The sequence below is a fragment of the Dipodomys spectabilis genome, unplaced genomic scaffold, assembly GCF_019054845.1.
Source record: "Dipodomys spectabilis isolate Male_0828 unplaced genomic scaffold, ASM1905484v1 ptg000070l, whole genome shotgun sequence".
In the NCBI taxonomy this organism is placed as follows: Eukaryota; Metazoa; Chordata; class Mammalia; order Rodentia; family Heteromyidae; genus Dipodomys; species Dipodomys spectabilis.
In genome coordinates this window covers 1,087,260-1,111,279 of record NW_024870747.1, presented here as the reverse complement: position 1 = coordinate 1,111,279, position 24,020 = coordinate 1,087,260, and the positions used below count along the sequence as shown (strand labels likewise).

Sequence of the window (24,020 nt, the reverse complement as noted above, 5' to 3'; positions counted from 1 at the left end):
CTTTCATACCTGATCTCCTTTGCTTTCTACAAATCTCAGTCTTTCTATATTTCACACTGAACATTTCCTGACAATATATACACCAGCACAGATGGCAGAGGATGCTAATATAAGGGTCCCATAGCTCAGGAGTAATTAATGTAACAACATGGAAAAGGAAGACATATTTATTGCTACCTCAATTTTTCTGAAAAAGCTGCAATGTCATCATTTGATTCAAATTTTTATTCTTTGTCTACATAGTGTCATTAAGTGCACATAAATGCAATTCTGATCCCGGTGCTTGTGGCTCATGCTTGTAATAATAGCCACCCAGGAGGTTGAGACCAGAAGACTGCAGTTCAAAGTCAGCCTGGTCAGGAAAGTCCATGAGACTCTTATCTTCAATTAACCACCAGAAACCCAGAAGTGGTGCTGTAGCTAGTGTGGTAGAGCGCTCAACTTGAGCTGAAGAGCTGAGGGACAGCACCTAGGATCATATTTAAAGCTCCATGACCAACAAAAAAAGCGCAAATGTGACTTTAAGTTTCTCCAAAAAGAAAGATGAAGTCAATAGTATCCTTCCCAAGCAGAAAAAAAATAATTCCAAAATGATTCAGTGCAACTACATTTGCTGAATTATTTAAGTCATCACTTCTTTGCTGGACATAATCTCTTCTTTTAAAAATTGTCAAATATTAGCTGTATAATGAACTTCATCTAGTATTTCTTGGTTCAAAACAGAAATCTTGATACAGTTGGTGTCACTTGGCTCTCTTACTATCTCAGTTCAAATCCAACCCAAGCAGGAGAGTCTGTCAAAATCTTATCTGTAATTAAACACCAAAAGAGCTAGAAGTGGAGTTTTGGCTCAAAGAGTAGAGTGCTAGCATAGGGGGCAAGTGGGCAGGAAAGACAACGATTCAGGGACAGGGTCCAGCCTCTGGGTTCAAGCCCCAGAACCAGCACAAACTAAACAAACAAGCAAACAAAAAAATCCAGGTATTTATTTGGGACCCTCCTTAAAGGAGTACTGGTCTGAGAAGAGGCTGTTTTTGCTGATCATATTCACTGGATCCTGCTTTTGTGGAATCCTTATTGCTATGGAAAACTCAGGACTAGACTACAGGAACTGATAACTGACTCCTGCAACAACAGAATCATCTCAGTAGTGAAATATCCATCCATAAGACACTTTTAAACATCCATATCTTTGTTTCTATGCAGTAGAACACTTTTAAAACAAAGTTATTTCCTTTTGTTCTATGCTGGCCTTCAAATGGCAAATAGTTTCCTCTTGTAATACTTTCAACTAGAAGATTAGGGACAAGTTTCATATGAGTAAAGAACACACTCGCAAAAGTAAGGGACAGAGTTTCCTTCAAGCTTCGGATTTTTTCTTGTACAGTAAAAAGGAAAGCATAAGTTAATTTGAACTTTGTCATTCCTCTATGTTCAATTCCTCTCCGAGGATCAGTTTCCACATACAGTAACAGTTACCTCCAATAACAATCTATGGTGCTGCTTGAGGTATAGTGAATGTTTTCTTTCTTCATTGAAATAGCACAAGAACACCTTTGGACATGAGGTAACACGTGTTTCAGAGACAACTTAGTAAAGAGAAAATATGAAATTTAAATTGCTTATAAATACATTATCCATGAGTACATTGAGTTTAAACTACATAAGTTCTCTGTAAATCAAGGTAAATTTTAATGGGAAGAAGGTTCTCAGATCATTTTTTGGGTATATGTGCTGCGCATTATTTCCCAAGTGTACATGAGTTAACAGTAAGAGAAACAATAGCAATAATTGGAGAAACAGAAGTTCTGTCTTTAAATATAAGACAATATAGAAGACTATACAAATAAGACAACATTGAAACAATGAAGCCAAGTCCAGTATGTAGATTTATGGGAGTAATATAGGGATAGCATTACTCTTAAGTGGAACATGAAGTATGAGGCCAGTCCCTTTCTAAATCACGCTTGCTAATCATGCAAATTTGTGAAAAGTACAAAGGAGGAATAAATAATTCTGGTTCCAATGCAAGTCAGATATAAGAGCATGAACTTAACTGGAAAAAAGTCTATCTTGAGAGAGCAAGGATTATACTAGCAATGAACTGGTGGCTAAGATCACATTTCTTTTTCTTTTCTTTACATATCTATCTGTCTATCTATCTATCTATCAAGTTGTTGGGGGTGGTCTTGGCACTTGAACTCTGGGCCTGCGCACTGTCCCTCTGCTACTCAGCTCAAGGCTAGCTAGTGCTGTACCACTTGAACCATAGGGGCACTTCAGTTTTCTGGTAGTTAATTGGAGAAAAGAATCTCCGGGACCTTCCTAGCTGGGCTGGCTTTGAACCCCAATCCTCAGAACTCACTGTCACCCATGCTTAAGATCACATTTCTAACAGTACACACTCAGGATATGTAATGTCTATGTTCATCTATCTTTATATGAATTCTTGAGTTAAAAATCTGGGCTACAGCTTAGACTTTATACTCACAAAAATGTTTGTAGTTTAAAAATTGATAGTACTGGAAAAATAAAACCTAAGAATATAAAGGAGTCTGGGAAGTTCAGTTTGCATCCAGCCTGGGCAGAACAGTCTTTGAGACACTACCTATAATTCATCAAACAATAGTTGAATTGGATGAATGGCTCAAGTAATGGAATACAAGTCATGAGCAAGATTGCTGAATAAGAGCTTGAGACTTTTGCATATATACGTACAAACATACACATACACACAGAGACACTTATATGTGCACACACAAACACACAAATGAAACAACTCTCATAATATGTAGAAAAGTTAGTAAACAATAGAAAATATGTTCTGAGAAAGACTAGAATCAAGTGATAATTTTTAATATTAGAAAATATTCAAGTGAACTTTCTTCAAAAAAGTTTGAGACTATTACATAGGTAGGGACTAGAGATATTAAGAGAGTCAAGTAATCATTATTAAAGGGATAAGATCCATGGAGGAATGAATCAGAGACCTCTGCAGGTGCATCTGAAAATGTTCATATCCTGTCAAATGTTAGAACATCTTTGAAAATTGTACATAAACAGTGTGAGCAGTCAGTCTAGTGGATAAGAAAATAGGATAAGTTCAGAATTGCTAGTCTGTATCTAGATTAAATAAACCAAGAAACTATCGCAGGGTAATTTGATACAAGCCTGGAATTCTAGCACTCAGGCTAAGACATAAGATTAGAGATTGGAATTACATAGTGATACCTTCCCTGGACCAGGTAGTATAATTTTGTCTCAATAAAACAAACCAAACTACAAGAAAGGAATTCACAGTTGGAAGGTTGGGCTAATTTTGTCATTATGTTTTGAGAAGTCAATTTTCCTATTGAAATGCAACGCATATTTAAATCTCAGTTGTGTTTAAATGCTCTCTTCAATACAAAACATTCCTAGATGCAAAATGGCTCAAGATTCCCATTCAAAAATTTGAAAAAAGTAAGTAAGCATCATTCTGTTGGACTCCAAAGAACTGATGAAGGATTACAAAAGCTTAAGCCTGGAGAAATATCAAAGTTCGTCTAATGTAGGACTTTGTAGACCTTGCTAAATTAGTATTTAGATATGAAATAAATATTTTGGTTTTGTTTGTAATTTCATATTCTATAGGATAAAACAAAATTATTTTTAAGTAGAAGGTTTAATTGACAAATTCATAAATAATTCTGGCATTCTATTTTCCTAGAATACTATTTCAAGAGAGATATTATTAGAATTTAGTTAATAGATAACTCCTACAGTTCATGTATAGCATGATAATGTGAATAATCTAGAGAGAGTTGCCAACAAATGGATGATATTAATTTATAAATTTAGAAAAAGAGCAATTTTTAAGAGTTTGGTATTAGATGCTATGAAGAGAATAATTGTATGACATCTTTCTTCTACCTCTGTGTAACACAGGAAGAAATTTCCTTAACTATTTGCCTCTTTATGCAAGAAGAAAAATGCTAGGTTTAGGGTTTGTTTTTATTTTATTGGTTTGACCTAGGGCTTGAACTCTGGGCCTAGACACTGTCTCTGAGCCTGTTTATGCTCAAGGCACATGCCCCATCACTTCAACCTCAGTGCCACTTGTGACTGGCTTTTCCTAAGAAGTTTATTAACGATAAGAATCTAAGTATCCCTCCTGCCTGCATGGGCTTTGAACCCTAATCTTCTGATCTTAGCATCCTGAACATCTATAATAGTTAAAAAAGTATTGTTTACTCTTGAAGAATTAGTTATTTCAGATGCTTCATAGTTTTATCCTCTACCCGAATGTTGCTATTTTTCTGTTGACTTCTCAATCTGTAATACCCCATTGGGAACTTTATCTATTGCAGAATTTCATAACATGCAAGTAGGTACTGTTTTGAATCTCTCAGGTATGAAATGTTCAGAATTTGAAAATGAGTAGTTATTAGTCATAGGAATTTTAAAGAACACATATATTCTGTCCTCCTTACAACTTACTTACTTTGAAAAGTTATGCGTTTCCATAAAATTAAACTGTTTTTGGTTTTAGTATGAGAAAGTACCAAATTTATTTTTTTGGAAAATATTGGCAGGTTTATTGTGAAAATATTGTCTAGTTGGATGACATTCAAGTTGATGACCCTCTGATAAAGAAGGGGTAATTAAATCAAATTAGATGCCAAATAGAATTAATTTTAAAACAGTTTCTACCTAAAGAATAATATTTACCTTACCATTATAGTAAAATTATATTTTATGCAGCTTATTTTTTAAATTTTATTAACAAATTGATGTACAGTGGGGTTACGGTAATTGTAAGGTAGTGTATACATAACTTTTCAAACTTGTTACCCCCTTCCTCATTTTTCTCACAGTTTTCCTTCATGCTAATACATCACAAGCTGTAATGTCTATTTCCAACATATTGTCTTGTGAGTATTGCTATTGCATTGGTTTGCCCTTTGTCCTTTGTCTCACCATTTTGTCGTTCCTCTTCTCTTGCCAAATTAAGATGAATGCATATACAATACACAGGGTAACAAAATCAAATACAGCAGGGGTAAACCATAGGGAAAAACCCAAAAGAAAATAGAAATCACAAAGTACATTAAAAACAAAAACCACAAATAAAAATCTCTTTTTCCATATCTTGGAGCTCATTCTGCTCAACATCAGCTTATATGGTCATATATACACATAAAAAGCCACTGGAAAATAAGAGTTGCATGGAAAGTATTTCAAGAAAACAACCTGTTAACTGTTTTTGATGGTAAAGGTGGAATTAGGATTGGTGAATTCGCAGTTCTGATAAAGGCATTTCAAAAGAGTTTTAAAATTATGACAGGTAAAGTTGAATTGTTCAAACTTTTTAATAACTTATCCCATGAAGACAATTTTAAATTGCCTGGGAAAATAGGCTTTTATGCACAGAAATCCATGGAGACTTAGTGGAGAGGGAGCAATGTGGCTGAAGATGGCTCTTTTTCACACTAAACAAACAAACCTCAGAAGCCTTGCTGTAAATCTTGTAGGTTCCTTTGAGAATTGTCCTTACCCAGGAAATGTACTCTCATTGTGTGAAACAAGGTTGTAGTGGAATTTAAATTCAAAGTTCTTTAAAAAATAAGACATCAAAATTTGTGAATTGACCTTTAATTACCAAACAGTAATTTCCTGAAAAAGATAATTTGGGTCAAAATATTTAGGAAGAAAGTGCCCTTCACAATGAATGAAGGTATTGGGATTACACTTATGTTTGTAATACTTTCCACAATGTCTTTGCACATGAAGCATTGAAATACAGAAAAAAAAACAAACATCTGATTGGATACTTCATACCAATGATTTCACATTTCTAAGTGGCTCACAGAATATAAGATCCTTATTAACATGAAATAGTGAAGATTTCTCTAATGGGCTGAGGGTCTGAAGATTGTGATTCAGAGCCAGCTGGAACGGGAATGTCTATGAGACTCTTATCTCCAATTAACCACCAGAAAACCAGAAGTGACACAGTTGCTCAATGGGTAGAAGACTCACTTTGAGCTGAAGAGCTGAGGGACAGTGCCCAGGCCACATTTCAAGCTTCATGAATGACCAAAAAAAACGGTGTGGGGGACAATTATTGTATTTGCTCAATTATATCCTCCAATCCACAAAAATTATATGTCTCCATTTATTTAGATGTTTGCTTTTTATTCAGCATTGTATAATTGTCAGTGATAGTGGGTGAACAACACTGAAATACATTTTGACAATGTGTGAAGATAGCACAAAGAAATTCACAGAAAACAGTTGAAAACTAAGGGGCAATGGGAATGGAGAAAGACAGAAACAGGTTAATCAGGCCCTTGATCAATATGTGAGTGTGTTAAGTATTTCAGTAAGATATCTTCTTACAAATAATACACACCAACTAATAAATATCTTCCAAAGGCATTGGTATTCATGTATGACAGAAAGGATAAATACGAATTCTGTGGTGAAATGAAAGAAAGATAGATGAGAAAACATACTTATAGTAATTGTGTAAATAAGAAATTTGGTCAACATTCTGAGGGCTCATGGCTCATTGGACTAAAAGGCTGTTGGTATCTAAGATAATACTAGAATATTAGACATGAGCCTATCTTTAAGACTGTTTAAAGCTATTGCTTTTCGAGTCAGTATTCTTTTTGTTGTTGTTAGTGGTGGTGGTGGTCGTCGTGGGCCTTGATCTCTGGGTCTGGGCGCTGTCCGTTAGTTCTGCAGCTCAAGGCTAGACCTCTACCATTTGAGCCATAGAGTCACTTCCATTTTCTGGTGGTTTATTGGAGGTAAGAGTCTCATGGACTTTTTCTGCCCAGGCTTGCTTTGAACAGCGATCCTCAGATCTCAGCTTCCTGAGTAACTAGGATTATAGGTGTAAGCCAGCAGCACCGGGCTTAGATCAGTATTCTTATTTCAAGGAAAAAATACAAGTGTTTGGAACCAAGCTGTAGAAGACTGTTTTTTGGCTTTAGAAGAGAGATGGCAGGTATCTTAGGAGTAGATAGATTTAGAAAAAAATGAACATATTAGTGCATATGGAAAGCTATAAAACATTTTAGCAAAGTTCCAAAAATGGTAAGGACATGAACTGAAATAACTTCCTTGACAATAAAGGACATGTTTGGGAGTTCTGTCTCTATTGTTACTGTTGTAAATGTGCAATGCAATTTTATTCATTTTTGTTGTTGTTGTTTCCTTTGTATCTTTCTCCTATGGCATATCCCTTCTTATCACTACTCAGTTTTGATACCCTGCATCTTGTAATTACATGTCTAATCTAGGGAGGGGAACGGGAATTACAAAACGCTGAAACATGGACACAAGATAACCCATTGCACTAAAGATACCCACAAGACAGTATAATGCAAAGGAACTTTACCACTTCATGCTGCAAAGGGTGGGTAAATAAGAATGTGGGATCTGGGGGAGGGAAGCGATAGTGGGACAACAACAAGGAAGGGAAAGGGTAACAATGATCAACAAGTAATGTACTCATTGCCTTACTCATGTAACTGTAACCCCTCTGTACAACATCTTAACCATAAAATTAAATAAAGTAAAATCAATAAAGGACATGTTTGGCAAATAAAATAAAATGATAACTTACTGACAAATGAAAGTAATAATATACATGATGTGTCTATAGACATGTATATACACATCTGTATATTCATATATATATACAGGTATTTGTATATATTTACATATAAATATGAATATATGCATATGTACACAGTGTGTATACATATACATTTATTTAAAGAGACAAATAAGTAATATATTAAGAGCATATTAATGACAATGGAAAACTTTAACCATCCTGTATAAGTTATCAAAAAATCAAAATACATATCTCTATAATAATATACCAACAACCAAAGAACATATGGAAAATTCATAAGAAAAGTTAATACATAGACATTGCATACATATAAAGGTTAGTAGAAATAGAAACAACAATAAGATAGCACTGCACAACCACTATGTAGAAATTGGAATCCTTATACATTGGTGCTTGGCACTTAAAGTGATATAGTCAGTTTGTTAAACATACTGACGATCTTTTAGATATTACACAGAGTTGCCTCTATGATTCACCATTTTGAATCATAATTTTATATACAAAATAGATTTCAACATACGTCCAATGAGACACATGTACAAGAATATACGTAGCAAAACCTTTTATAATAACATACAATAAAATATTGAAATTCCCATTGAGGACGTTACACCCGTATACACATGCATACAAAACAATATGCTCTATCCATTAGAAAATTTAAATGGACTTACTTTGGAAACACTAATTTTACATGGGGGAAATTAATAAAATAGACTACATTTTCTATTTATGTGAGTTCTTTTAATTGCCACATCTGTAGAGGTAGTATATGAAATAATAGCTGCTCAAGGGGAGGGTAGGTTGAAATGATGACAAGAAGTGAGTACTAATAAATATTGGAGCATTTTGAGAGGGTAGTGATGATAAAATGTTCTAAAAGTGAAGGTGATATTCAGAGTCCAACTCTTTAACATTCCAAGTATTATTGTACTTTATTGAAGAATTACAGATTGCATTTGCATTAACCTTAGGAAAAATTTTAGAATAGTAGTGGGTGAATCTTCGTGAAAATTTAGAATTTAAAATTACAGAATTCTTAAAGGCAAACATTTATTATGTTGATGAATAAGACTATCAATAAAATCTGATATGATATATCCTCTGAGTGACATATGACATTGTGAGTCAGTGAATATTCTACAAAATTATGTAAATTGAAGGATGAGATAGGATTGAGAGGGATGAGGGATGATGATCATCAAGATGCATTGTATTGGGCTGGGAATGTGGCTTAGTGTAGACTTAGTTGTAGTGTGAAGCCCTGGGTTTAATTCCTAAGTTCTACATAAACAAAAAAAAGCTGGAATTTGCACTGTGACACAAGTCGTAGAGTGCTAGCTTGAGGAAAAGAAGCTCAAGTACATTGCCAAGCTCTGAGTTCAAGCCCCAGGCTGGCCAAAAAAAAAGATGCATTGTATTAAGACATACACTACCAGCTCATGCCTGTACACCTAGATACTCAGGAGGCTGAGGACTGAGGTCTGACCTGCCCAGGTAGGAAAGCCTGTGAGATTCTTATCTCCAATTAGATCTCAGAAAAATCTGAAGGTATTGCAGTGCCTCAAGTGATAGAGTTCAAATCTTCATCCATAGGAGATCAGGGACAGCGCCCACACCCACAGTTCAAACCTCAGGCGAGAAAGAAGAAAAAAAATCTCAATAAATAGTATTCGTAAACTGCTTTGCCAAACAGCAACACCCATACAACTACTTAAAGTTAATTAAAATATGATTAGAATAAAATGAAAGTCATTTTGTGGACCAAACATAGATAGAATACAAAAGTTTCTTACATGGGCAAAGTAAATTTTATATCACAGAGTTTGAGTTGAAATTTGTTCTTCAGTCTTCTTAAATCATTTATGCAATTGACAATACTGCCAGTCATAGGTCAATTTCCGTGAGGAACAGATTGAATTCTGCTTTCTCTTCATAGCAATCCATAAAGGAGAATTTTTGTGCTCTTTTTGACGTATATCTGATATTTTAAAGTAGATTTGTCATAATATAGTATTAATTTAATCAATCATTTCATTAGGGCGATGTTGGTCAGTTTTTTCCAGTAAATCTTATCCTTTATAATAAATGAGAGCATGCTGTGTCACTCTCCTATTAAAATGACAAAATACTTTATAAGATGAGCTTGAAAGGAGGAAACATTAATCTTAGCTTCTAGTTTTATACATTTCAGTTTATGTTTCTTATCCTCATTACTTTGGGTTGGTGGTAGCACAGTGTCCCATGTCAGGAACATGTGATAGATTATGTGTATTTATGGGATCCAGGAAGTAAAGAAGAGGAGGAATAGGAGTGGGAGAGGGAGAAAGAGGAGGAGGGGGAGAGAGAGAGGGAGAGGGAGAAGAAGAAGGAGAAGGAGAAGGAGACAGAGAAGAAAAAGAAGGAAGAGGAGGAAATGACTTTGATCTTAACGTCCTCTTTGATCACAAGTTCTCAGTGACCAAATCTCTACAAATGTACCCACTTGAAAAGGTTCACCACCACTTTATGGCAACATAGTGAATATTAATTATTAATCCCAATCCTTTATGATTTCAGATTCAATTTCTAGAGTGGTGGGTAGATATTTCTATACAATTGTGATGACAGTCACATAATTTACACGACATAGGTTTGTCCTGAAGTTATTATTTTCTATGAAATAATATCCAAATGATACACTACACTAAGAGTTAAAGGAAAATTTGCAAGGTGTATGGAACGATGTAATTCCCTCCAGATACACATGTTGAAATTCTCTTTCCCTGTCTGGTCACATTTGACTCAACCTTTCAGAGATGACCCTGCAATAATGATCCTGATAAAAGAAGCCTAATATAACTACTCTGCCAGGTGAATGTCCAGCAAATAGATTAAAATGAACTAGAAAATGGACCCCTATAAGACAAGAAATTGCTTTGAATAATCATTTTTATAATCAATGTTCAAGTGTGGGTATTATACTCCTGATGTTTTTAAGCAATTTACTTTGGAGTATTCTCTTATAACAGCCCAAAGGCTGACAAAAAGCAAAGGAGTTTTAATTTAAATTTTAAATTTTCTGAAATAAAGATTCATAGTATTTTATTATTTGAATTTTATTCTCCAAACCTTCAGGTTAAAAAATTTTTAAATGTGAATTGAATTGAGGTTCAATTCTCTATTCAAATGTCATAATTAATTTTTTGAATATTTTTTATTATCTTTTATGTAGTTGTACAAAGGAGTTGTCATTAACTGAAACAGTTTATGGATACCATGCATCTTGATCAATGTCACCGGTTCCAACATTCTCATCCACCCTTCACAATCAACCCCACTCATTACATATCTCAATATTATATTATGTACAGAATTACATGTCATTTAACAAAGCAGTTTATGTGTACAATGAACCTGGAATTCTGTTACCATTTCAACATCTTCATACCCATTAAACACTACCCCTTGCTTTGTGTATTTTAATTCTGGGAAGTATGCAATGGATTCTTGCCTGTATTCTATCCTTTTCCCCCTCAATTTCCTACCCCTCTCACATTGCCCCCCACTGTACTCTTTTCTAGTACACATTTACTGGTATTTATTTTTTTGGACTTTGACTTAATATTTTAAGAGAATTATAGTATTTTCACTCTCCATGGACTCTGACACTTCAGATAATTCATTTGTACCTCCTTGCATACCATGTGGTGTGTTTACTTTTACAATTATAGGCACCTTCTATCTACCACAAATGAGGAAACTCATGCAACCTAAGTTTCTCTGGGTCCAGTTAATTTCACTTGACATGATTATTTCTAAGTCTTTCATTTTCCTTTAGAATAGTGCAATATTATTCTTTCTGATAGATGAATAGAATTTGATTATGTATGTATACATATATATTCATACATACATGCATAATTGTAAATAGGGATCAATAAAATTATACATATAATTCATATACACACACAATTCTTGATCCCTTTTTACAATGGGAAGCATCTGGGCTAATTCCATGTGTTGGCTTCAGAAAATAATGCAACAATGAACATGAGAGTGCTGGCAGCTTCAGTGTGGCCTTGTTGTTGCTCTATTGGATGAACACCCGTAAGTGGAATTGCTGGATCATAGGGAGCTCTCTATTCAGTTTTGTGAGCAACCTCAATACTGTTTTCCAAAGAGCTTGAAGAAGATCGCATTTACAGCAACGGTGTAATACAGTTTCCTTTGGGACACATTCCTATCAGTATCTGTGATTGTTTTTTCAAAAGATATTGTAACAGGGTTTAGATGAATCTCAGTGTTGTTTGTATTTGCCTTTCTTTTATGAAGAGAGATATGTCTACTTATTTTATTTCTTCTAAGAAGTTCTCTTTAAGTCTTTATCCCATATATTAATTAGGTTGTTGTTTATTTGAGGGTTTATTTTTGTTGAGTTTAATTTTTGATCTCTTAATATGGGTTAGTTATAAAAATCCTTGTCTGATGCTTAGCTAGTAAAAATTTTCATCCATTCTGTTCTCTTTCTATATATCTTGCTAACATTTTCCTTTGCCATGAATAAACTCTTCAGTTTCATACAATTCTATGGATCCAGAAAGAATGATATTACACCATTATTCATAAGGAAATGGAAAAACTTGGGATAAACTTATATTAAGGGATATGGAGGGAAGTTCCAACATTTATGGAATTCAGTGGAAGTGAACACATAAAATACTACCTTCTCTGGGAAACAAGAGCACAGGCAATACTCGGAGGAAAATTTATATCTTTGAGTATGTACATCAACAAATTAGAACAATCTTAAATCAGCAGTAATGATGCACCACTATGTCCTTGAAAAACAGGAACAAGCCAAACCAAAAACCGGTAGACAGAAATAATACAAATTAGATTAATGAAATAAATGAATCAGCATCTCAAAATCATACAAACAATCATAATTGACTTTTATCTACTAGTAGCTCACAAATTTGCCCAATGAATATTAATGTAGCTATTTCCAGAGATAGACTCACCCAGCTCAAACCAGTGAATGAAAGAAACTTCTAGGATTCTAGGAAACAGTGTTTTGCTTTTTTAAAATAAATTTACTCTGTTGTTATTATTAAGGTGATTTATACAGGGATTACAGTTATATGAATCAGGCAATGAGGACATTTCTTTTTATGAAATGTCTTCAGTTCCTTCACTTTTTCCCAGTCCCCCCCTCCTGCCTCCACCCATGAGTTAAATAGTTCACTTTCATCAACGTTCAATGAACTCCACTGCTTCATTTTTTCACCCTTTTCTCTAAAGCTCTGTGCCCACCCCCCACCTTCCTGAAGATATAAATGGATGTAACATGCATAAGGTCAGACTATATCACAGACTATAAACAACAATAACAAACACAAAACAAAAAGAAGGAATCTTCTGTTTCCATATCTCAGTTTGTTACAGTATATACATAAAATTGTATTTAATCATAAAGTCAATTCTGGGAATAAGGTGTGATAACTTTTAATTTTGTATATATAATTGTATTTAATCATAAAGTCAATTCTGGGAATAAGGAGTGATAACTTTTAATTTTGTATATATAATTGTATTTAATCATAAAGTCAATTCTGGGAATAAGGTGTGATAACTTTTAATTTTGTTTTGTATTTAATAATGCATTTGATTTTAACATTAAAGGTGTAAGTAACACAATTCAAGTCCTAGTGAAATTTGAAGGTTCAGATTTAAAGTTAAATTTTCAAAATGTCTAATAGTTCCATTTTGGCAACAAAAATGAAAAACAGGCATGTTTTATCCTCAAGAATGTCATTATTTCATATGACAAGGACCTGTTGCAACAATGAGAAGTACAAAATGTCATGTCAAAACCAGCTTTACAATGTCGGTGGGGGGGAGGGGGGTATGATTGGGTGGGGGGGAGGGGGGAGGCTGGGAAGGGAGGTGAAGGGTAAACAAAGGAGGAGGCTGCAATGCTTGGTAAGAAATGTATGCATTATCCTGCCCATGTAATTGTAACCCCTCTGTACAGTATGTTCTCAAATAAAATAAAATTAAATTAAAAAAAAATAAAATTAATATAATATTAATTCAGTGGAAATAAGAAATCAAATACTTATACAATGCATCAATTCCATAGATTGTGAGATCTATTGATAAAATTAATAAAACTTGTTTTAAGTAGATTACTTAAGACATGAAGCAAGTGATAATTTTCTTTTCTAGGTGAAGTTGATGTGGAAATCAAAGCCCAAATATTCCAGAGTTCATCTCAATGTTATTTGAAGATAACTAAAAACAGGACTAGAATAAAAAAGACTCAAATGTTTACTTTTATTTTGTGACTAGATATGTCTTTTTTAATATCTCTTTATTTTATTGGAAAAATCTGGTAAATTTATTTAAGTAACATCAACAATAATAAGAAATCAACAATCCCTAGCTCCTTAAAAGACAATCAATAAGAAAAAAAGGAAACAACAAAGAAAGAAATTGAGTCTCATTTTGCACGTGGTCTTTATATATTGTGGTGCTTTGTAATTGTGGATTATGTGACTATCCCATGAATCTAAGCGCAAATCACCAGGGCTACTGGCAGAAAATTACAAAATTTAGAGCAGCTACCACAGCTATGCAGTTGTATGTGGGTTTCAATACAATAGCAGCAGGGCATAAACTGTACAAAGGAAATAATTCTAGTGATTTGCAAGCAAGAATGTGATGAAAAGCATACTTTTATCTTCTTAAATGAAATCAGAAGACCACACTTTGAAAGCTTACTAGATGATCAGCCCTTTAAGTAATAGTGCCATTTTTAAGGCACTAGATAATTCAAGTCCTTCATCTCCCCTCAAACATTACTGCCATTCACAAATTATTGCAAAGGTGAATTTCCAGTGTGTTTTGATATTTCAAAAGGCTTAGGAGTAACATAAACAATATTTTAAGTTGTTGAGAAAATTTAATTTATAATAAGCAAACAAATTAGAGTCAACTCTTTAGCATAACCTTTAGGAAAAATGAATTTAGGAATATGGTATGTTCTTTGTAATTTAATATTAGACATTAGGGCAAAATGCTGGAAACAGACTCTGCAAGAAGGAAACAGAAAGGGCTGGGAAGGTGGCTCAGTGGTAGAGCGCTTGCCTTGCATGCATGAGGCCCTGGGTTTGATTCCTCAGCACCACATATGAAAAAAGAAAAAATCCAGAAGTGGCTTGTGCCTCAAGTGGTAGAGCGCTAGCCTTGAGCTGAAGAGCTGAGGGACAGAGGTCAGGTCCCACAACCGGACCCCCAAAAACAAGAAAATAAAAGAAGGAAACAGAAGTCTTTGATAAGATATATTAAAGATTACCTAGGGACAAGTAATTTCACCTACATTTTCTAATATATGATAACATACTTTTGTCTGCTAATCAGACAGACTCAAAAAGACTTTTAATTATGATATGAAAAATGGATCATCATGAATGAATGAAATCAGGGAGTAGATGGCTCAGGAGCTTGATGGTTCTGTTAAATATTCTCATCATTTTAAATGATCTGGTGTTTTTATATGTGCAGAATTATGAATGTATTTTATGTCTGTGTAAGAAAGTTTGATTAATAGATCATTGTGTGATACACAATGTCAGGAACCTAACCTGAGTCACAGTGGTAAATATGTGTGTGTATCTGTATGTGTGTGTGTGTGTGTGTGTGTGTGTGTGTGTGTGTGTGTGTGTGTGTGTGTGCAAGTCTGTATGTAGAAGGAAGTATCTTATTTTTGTCAGGGTATATACTTAATTTTATTAGGTATACTACATTAAGGACAGCAGATAAAGGTAATTAACCTTTAGTGCCATATGTTCCTATGATTTCATGAACAAACTAAGAGTTATGTTTGGGGTGTGAGTTTTGTGGAAAATCAGCTGAAAGTATAAGCATTTGGAATCTTGAGAAAGATATCAATGGCAATCATTTCAGTGTAGATCAATTTTAGACAACACTTGAAAGGATACATAATCTTATATGAAAACAGTTTTTATTGATTTTCCATAGCTACACTATTGTATAAATTTGTAGGAAAACAAGTTAATTTATGGAAACATAATATTAATGTAATTATTTATTGCATACAGTTTTACGTTAGTTTCATCAAGTCGAAATACCATTTATTTCTACTATACAGGAAGGAAAACCCTAAATATTGGAGTTTGTGCCATATTTCACATTGGGAAACTTTGTATCAATAAGTTTATTTCTTTTGCTTCTGCTTTCCTATTCATTTTTCTGTTTCTCATAGTTTTCTATTAAGGACTTTTTCTTTCTCCCAATTTGGGGCTTGAACAAAACTCATGCTCTCAGTTTGTTTGCTAACAATAGTCAGTCTACCTTTTGAAACATGCCTCCAGCCCAGAAATTTTTATAGTTAATTGGAGACAGAACCTCATGAACTTTCCTACCACTCGGAAAAACATTATTCCCAAAGTCTCATCCTTCTTAATCACTAGGATTATAAAGATGAGTCATAGACCCCAGGAGTCAATGACTTTTCATGTCTTATAGATTCCACATGTTTGCTAGTAATTGTAATAATAAACTACCACAGATTAAGTCGCGTTAACACTGTAAATATATTGCCTCTGAAGTGGTGGATCTAGCACTCCAAGATCAGGTTTGGCTTCTTCTGAGTCCTCCTTCCTTGGCATATTCAAGACCTTCTGATTCTTTTGGAGGATACTTCAACTTAAATGCTACCTTTGAGATTCTGTTTCCCAATGCAGTCATTTTCTAAGGCAATGGGTTATCAATTTTTTTTTTTGGGGTCTATTCGTGGGGCCTGAACTCTAGGCCTGGGCACTGTCCCTCAGCTCTTCAGGTCAAGGCTAGCACTCTACCACTTAAGCCACAGCGCCACTTCCGGCTTTTTTTTTCTTTTTGCTTATGTGGTGCTGAGGAATCGAACCCAGGGCCTCGAGCATGCAAGGCAAGCGCTCTACCACTGAGCCACCTTCCCAGCCCGTGGGTTATCGATCTTTAGTATGATTTCAGTGGACAGTATCCAACACATAACATTTTACTTAATGGATAGAAGAAAATCTCTAATAAGAAATTATTTGGTTTGTGCAAGGAAGTTATGGTTATTCTTTAAAAAATTAGTAAAGGAAATAAAATTTTTATTAAAACTTGCTAAACCAGTATGAACTGTTGACATTAGACATGCCAAATTCTTACTCTGGCACACACTTAAATTCCTAGTAGTGCTGGAGGATTGAACTCCAAACCCCATTCGTAAGTTAAACAGCATCTCTACTATAGCCATACCTGCAGATTGTAATTGGATTTTTATTTTGAGGTAGTATTACTGTGCCTGGGTCTGCTTGGACTGTGGTCCTTCTAACCCAACCCCAACACATTGCACGCAGCAAATGGTTAGAGTTTCTGAAACCTCTTTTTTTGTCTGGGCTTTCCTGGAACTGGAATTCTTTAATCTCTGTTTTCCAAGTAGATAATATTAAAGGTTTGAGCCACCTTATACAGTAAAAGTATACAATCTCAAAATATCTTGATATTGCCTATATTTGTGCTTAACATATATAGCTAACTTTAATTTTCTCCCTCTTTTGTTTAGTACTCTGATTTGAAAACATTGGCTTTCTTGATATACATGGCTTTGTTTGGATGGAATCCTATAACAAAAAAATTTCCCAAATGTTTATGTCAAAAGGCTTCAGGTTGGAAAAAAACCCATTGATCCTTAAGTTATAATTGCATCATATTTATAGGGTTAGTCAATGCTTTCTGAAGTATGAAAAGAGAAGGAAGGAAGAAATGTGAAAGATGTCAGGTCTTTGTAGAAATTCTGTACATGTTACTTCATGTTATCTTCCTTCCTTAAATCTTTAATTATTAAAACCTCCTGGGTGGATATTGGTTGGACTGATTGGTAACCATCTCCGGGAAATGAAGCTGATTTTAGGAGGCTGATGGTGTGGTAAATAAAGAATGATGAGAATGAGCACAGATATTGTCACAGAATGAGCCGACCAGATTCAACCGCTGAACAGCAAAATAAAGCAAAGTTTCAAGTCTCATGATTCACATTGGATCATTTATAGATAGATACATATACATATACATGTACATATACATTTACATATACATATACATAGATACATGAAATAGTAAATCTGCAGTAGAATATGGAGAAAGTTGGCTTGAAAAGTATTAAACTATATCAAACGGGTTTAAGGAAACGTAGAGTAAAATATAAATAGTTTAGGATAGATTTTGCAGAGTTTTTGTAAAGGATGAAAATACTTCCTTCATTATATACTTTACAAATATCCTTAGTATGTTTTAAATTTTTTTATATTGTAGTAGTAGCATCTATACAATGCTGAGAATAGGAATTACACAGAATATGCAACATGGCTAGGCACTGGTGGTTCAAGGGTGTAATCATTTGGGTAAATGCCCAAAAGTTGGATTGCTGAGTCATAGGGGAACTCTATGTGGAGTCTTTTGAGGAACCTCCATACTACTTTCTCAAGTGGTTGAACAGTTTACACTTCTACCATCAATGCAATAAGGTTCTCTTCTGTCCACATCCCCTCCAGAATCTGTTGTTATTAGAGTTCTTGATTATAGCCATTATAACTGGCATGAGGTGGTATCTCAAAGTTGTTTTGATTTGCATTTCTTTTAAGGCTAGTGAGGTTGAGCATTTCTTCATGTATCTATTGGCCATCCTACTTTCCTCTTCAGAGAGATTCTCTTTAAGTTTTTAGTCCACTTACCTATTGAGCAGTTGTTTCTTTGAGGATTTGTTGTTGAGGGATTTAATTTTTTGAATTCCAGGTATATTTTAGATATGAGACCCTTGTCTGTTTTGGCTAGTGAAAGTTATGTCGAAAAATGGTCTTTCCAACTTTGGCGGGTGGTGGGGGGAGGAGAGGGGAAGGGATGTTAAGGGGAAACAAAGAAGGATGTAACAATGCATGTACCTCCCCCCCCCCCAGTATAACCCCTCCTTTCACTGTATTTGATGTTGGCATAATTTGTGGAGGGGAAGGACAAAAATAAATTGTTTAAATAGGGATACAGGTGGACCCATTGCAACAATGAGATATACAAGAAGTTAGGTCGAAAATGAACTTTACAAGTTTGGCTGAGGCGGGAATGAGAGGGAAGGGAGAGATAGAGGGGATGGGAGATGGGGAGGGATGGGAAGAGGAATCAAAGGAGGAGGCAACTATGCTTAATGTGAAATATAATCATTACCTTGTCCATGTAATTGTACCCTCTCCGAATGGTATTTTCACAATAAAAAAATTATCTGAAAAAAATGGTATCAGTTGATAGTGCATATGATTTTATTGTTCATTACAAAGATAATGTAGTAAAAATTTTCATAGCAATTACATTGCACTAGGTTGTGGGCAGATTCTAATGTAAATAATATATTGTGTTCATGTAGACAGTTTGAGTATCCAAAGTTTTTATATGCCTGTGGCCCTTAAACCACTGATATTGAGTGACAAATGCAATTTCCTATCAGTAAAGAAGTTTTCCTTGTATCTTTTCAATATGTATTTTTATTGTAAAGATCCTGTGCAGAGGGGTTACAGTTACATAAGTAAGGTAATGAGTACATTTCTTATTCACCATTGTTACCATCTCCTTTGTTTTCCACTACCATCTCTTCCATTCATACCTCCCCAATTCTTCCCTTCATCCACCCCCTTTAATAGAGTGTCTTGTACATCTCATTGTTACAATGGGTCAACCTGTATTCTTTCCTTGTATCTTAAATGCAGAAATGCTGGCTTGTTTCATGCTGATTCTACTTGTGTAGACACACCTAAAGTCACTTGCCAAGTCCAAGAGTACATAAATAAAACGCACAACATTTATTTTAATTTCTTTTTTTTATTGTGAGAATACCGTACAGAGGACTTACAATTACATGATAACGAGTATATTAATTATCAAGCATTGTTGCCTCCTCTTTGTTTCCCCTTTCCATCCCTTCCTATACTCTCCCCCTCTCCCCACCTGATCCTCCCCCCAGCCCTCACCAAAATTGTAAAGTTTGTTTTTCAACATAAAAACTTGAACATCTCATTGTTGCAATGGGTCCACCTGTATCACTATTTAAACAATTTGTTTTTTCCCTTCCCCTCCACAAATTATACCAACATCAAGTACAGTGAAAGCATGGGTTATACCGTGGTGGAGGGACATACAAAGCAACAAAGAAATCATCTTAAAAATATGTTAGAAACAATTGCATGAAAGAAAAAAAACAAAAAAATTTGAATCTTTATCTTGGGGTTCATTCCCATAACATCAATTTATCTGAACTTTTCTGCTTTACTCAGACATATACTAGTTATTGCAAATAAGGGAAAACATGGGACCTATGTTTCTTTCGGCCTGGCTTACTTGACTTAATATAATTTTTTTCCAAGTCTTTCCATTTCCTAACAAATGGGGCAATGTCATTCTTTCTGATGGAGGCATAGAATTCCATTGTATATATATACACTACATTTTCTTGATCTATTCATCTAGTGAGGGGCATCTGGGTTGGTTCCCTATCTTAGCTATCTTAAATAATGCTGCAATAAACATAGTCGTGCTGGTAGCTTTAGTATGGTCTTGTTTGTGATCATTTGGGTAAATTCCCAAAAGTGGGATAGCTGGGTCATAGGGTAGCTCTATGTGGAGATTTTTGAGGAACCTCCATATGGCTTTCCAGTATTTGAACAAGTTAACACTCCCACCAGCAATGCAGTAAGTTTCCCACATCATTTTTTTGAGTTGATATAATAGTGTTCTACACATTTATAGACAGGTTACAAATTATTCTCAAATTTTAATATATTAAAAATACTTTCTTATTTTCTTGGCCAGGAAATCAGCAAGACCTCAGTCAGCATTTCTCACATAAGACTTTTCACATGGGTTGGTTAAATGTTGACCTAAGCTCCAAACTTCTGAGGACTCACTCATCTGCTTAGGAATTGATGCTGGCTGTTGGATGCCATTTAAGTCCATAGAACTTTATTCTTTTCCAGGGTATTCTCCATCTACTTTGGTTGTTGAGAAGGTCTACAAGAGCAACCATTCTGTTGGGAGCAGGGAGACACCATATGATTTTTACTTACTGAGATTTCTGAGTGACTTGCTGTCACTTGTATTGCATTTTACAAGTTGAATCTAGCAAAACCTACCAGCTTTAAGAGATAAGAGGAGTGGTAAAAGAACTTTTGGAGACAAACGTATCTTCAACATTATTTTGTTCCAAGCATTCCCTCTAAGGCATATTCAACAAGTAGTGAAACTAGTGTTGGCTGTATCTATGTCTTTCTCCTTGTGTGCATGTGTACATGTATATATGTATGTGTGTATTTGTGTGTATAATAACATGCATTGTACATGTATAAGGGCATATACAGACATATATGCATATATAAATAAATATACATATATAAATATATGTGTATATATATATATATATCAGTTGTTCAGTGATTTAATTTATACATCCCAGCACATTTCATTCTCACAAAGTGTACATGATAAACTGCTCTGAGGATCTGTGCCCTATGACGGGCATCCTTTGTGCTCACGTCCCCCCATCCCTGTGAACAACTTCGGCCTACTTTTCATAGGATAGCTTTGTTTTCATTACATGTAGTTACTTACTGATAATAAAAAAGTTTCGTTTGTAAAAGAAAAAGAACTTATAGGTCAGAGGTTAAAAGTATCCTATCCGTCCCAATGATTCCTATGAGATAAAATTTATAATAGTATAAAAGTGAAAAGGAATTCCTAGATCTGGTTTTTTGCCATTTAGAATAGAAAAGAATAATATCATGTCACTGTTATAATTCTTAAGAAATGTAAGGGTAACTGATGGTCCCTCTCATGTTCCCACAAAACCAGTGGATTCTGTAGGATTATAGTAGACCAGCAGAAATTCTAAGTAGCAGACATGGAGCATGAAAGAGAAAGAGAGGAAATGAGAGAGAGTTAAAGAGAGAGAAATATCATAATGCTGAAAGTGCATAACAGCTAAGCAAGAGCTGTATGAGAATAATCATTTTGCGATCTTCAGACTCTTCATGTACATTTAAAGGTATTTGATGTATGATAAACCATCAACATGAAATATAAAGTCATTTTGACAAAAAATAAAAATGATTCAGAAGAAATTATAAATGCAAAAACAATCTTCACAGAAGCAAACTCTCAGAGATATTTCATGACTTTGAAAAGGATAAAGTGGCTGAAGTGAGTATAAATTTAGAAGTACGACAATTCACAAAAACATCAAAAGATATTCATATATTTCATTATACAACCCAAAGCAGAAAGCAAATGTTGTTTAGATGATTTTTTTTAAACACAGTTATCTCAGGTGCAGGGAAGATGGCTCAGTTGTAGAGTGTTTGCCTTGCATGCATGAGGCCGTGGGTTTGAGTCCTCAGCAGCACCACATAAGCACAAAAAGATGGAGTGGTGCTTTGTCTCAAGTGGTAATGCTAGCTTTAAGCTGAGGGACAGCACCCAGGCCCCAGTGTTCAAGCCTCATGACCAACAAAATCAAAATAAAAAAAACACAGTCTCACTTTTGTGGCCTCAACTCTGTAATACTGCTGCTTCATCCTAGGGCTAAGATTTTAGGTATGGACATTTTTCAACACTCCTGATTCAGACTCTACTTCATCATTTTTTTAAATAAATATTTTGTTCTTAATTTTCCTCTTTGTAAATTCACATGCTCCTATAAAAATGATTTGGCCATCCCAGTAACCTTCTCAAAGTACCTCCTAATGAGGACTTACAAAAAATAGTATTATAGTACAACAAGGAAAACAATACTACAAATAAGAAAAACCAATAATTAAATATTAATGATTAATAAAATAAAAAACAAAACAATTACCAGTGTTTTCAGTATTTGAAGGGTACTACCTATTAGATTTTACTATTTTCTCATATTCCTGTACATTTAAAACTGACTAAGATTATGATGCTCAACAAGAGTTTTATAGACTATGTGCAGTCTTTAAAGTTACCCACTAAGATTACTATTTATGGCTCATCTCATCATTTGTACATGGCTTATATCATCATTTGTTCCTCGCTAACATATAAAGTAAGGAAGCCCTATTGTTTTAACAGAAACTGTAGTTAACAAAGTCTTAACTCTTTATTCTGTTCCTTTACACAAAGACTTTGCAACTTCTCATTAGTAAAGTTTCTATAAACTCTGAAATGTACATAATTAGTAGTATATGTCTGCTACCATAAATCTTAAATACTTTATAGAAAAGTATTATGACCTGACAAACAGTCCTAGTTTTTGCATATGTAAGTAAATTCCCAAAATTAAATATGTTTAAAACATTAAAAGTTTTATCAAATCTTAACACTTGCTGCTGTGTTCATTAGGACAGTTGCCTTGTATAGAATAATTGCATTCCTTCTCCTACACATATCTTGAACAACAAATACCTGGGATTATTTTGTTTTTGACATGTCAATCTTGACTTTATTCTTAAATGTGTGCTTATGTAAGGAATACATGTTTCTAAAAGTTCACGACGATTCTTTTAAACTTACTTTTTGTTGAATTATATAGTTTAATAAAATCAATTACACTTTATATATAAAAAGTTTTCTGTGCTCAATTCAGCATCACGTACACTAATATTGGAAAAATACAGAGAAGATTAGCATGCCCCTGCATAAGGATGACAGGCAAATTCCTGAAGCATTCCAGCAGATGCTGGAGGGGATGTGACCACAAGGGAACAGTACTGAATGGTTGGTGGGAGTGTAAACTTGTTCAGCCACTTTGGAAAGCAGTATGGAGGTTCCTCAAAAGACTCCACATAGAGCTTCCCTATGACCCAGCAATCCCACTTTTGGACATTTACCCAAATGATCATAAACAAGACCATACTAAAGCTACCAGCATAACTATGTTCATTGCAGCATTATTTAAGATAGCTAAGATATGGAACCAACCCCGATGCCCCTCAGCAGATGAATGGATATGTGGTATATATACACAATGGAATACTATGCTTCCATCAGAAAGAATAGCATTGTCCAATTTGTTAAGAAATCAAAAGACTTGGAAAAAATTAAGTGAACTAACTAGGGCCAAAGAAACATAGGTCCCATGGTTTCCCTAATTTTCAATAACTAATATATGTCTGGGATAAGCAGAAAAGGTCAAAAGCTATCTGCATATGACCAAATAAGATGATGTTAAAGAAAATGAACCTCAAGATAGGAACACAAGTGTTTTTTTTTCTTTATTGCTATTGTTTCTAACGTACTTATAATGTGTGATGTGATTTTTTTTGTTTCTTTATATGTTCCTCCCCTATGCTATAAC

The 24,020-nt window shown here is 34.5% G+C and overlaps 1 non-coding gene across 1 annotated transcript; it reads left to right on the top strand.

Moving 5' to 3' along the window:
- The first annotated feature begins 23,296 nt into the window (after positions 1-23,296).
- Positions 23,297-23,402, top strand: LOC122109887. The gene has a single exon (XR_006147765.1). It is a non-coding gene; the product is annotated as a U6 spliceosomal RNA (small nuclear RNA).
- Positions 23,403-24,020: the final 618 nt, after the last annotated feature.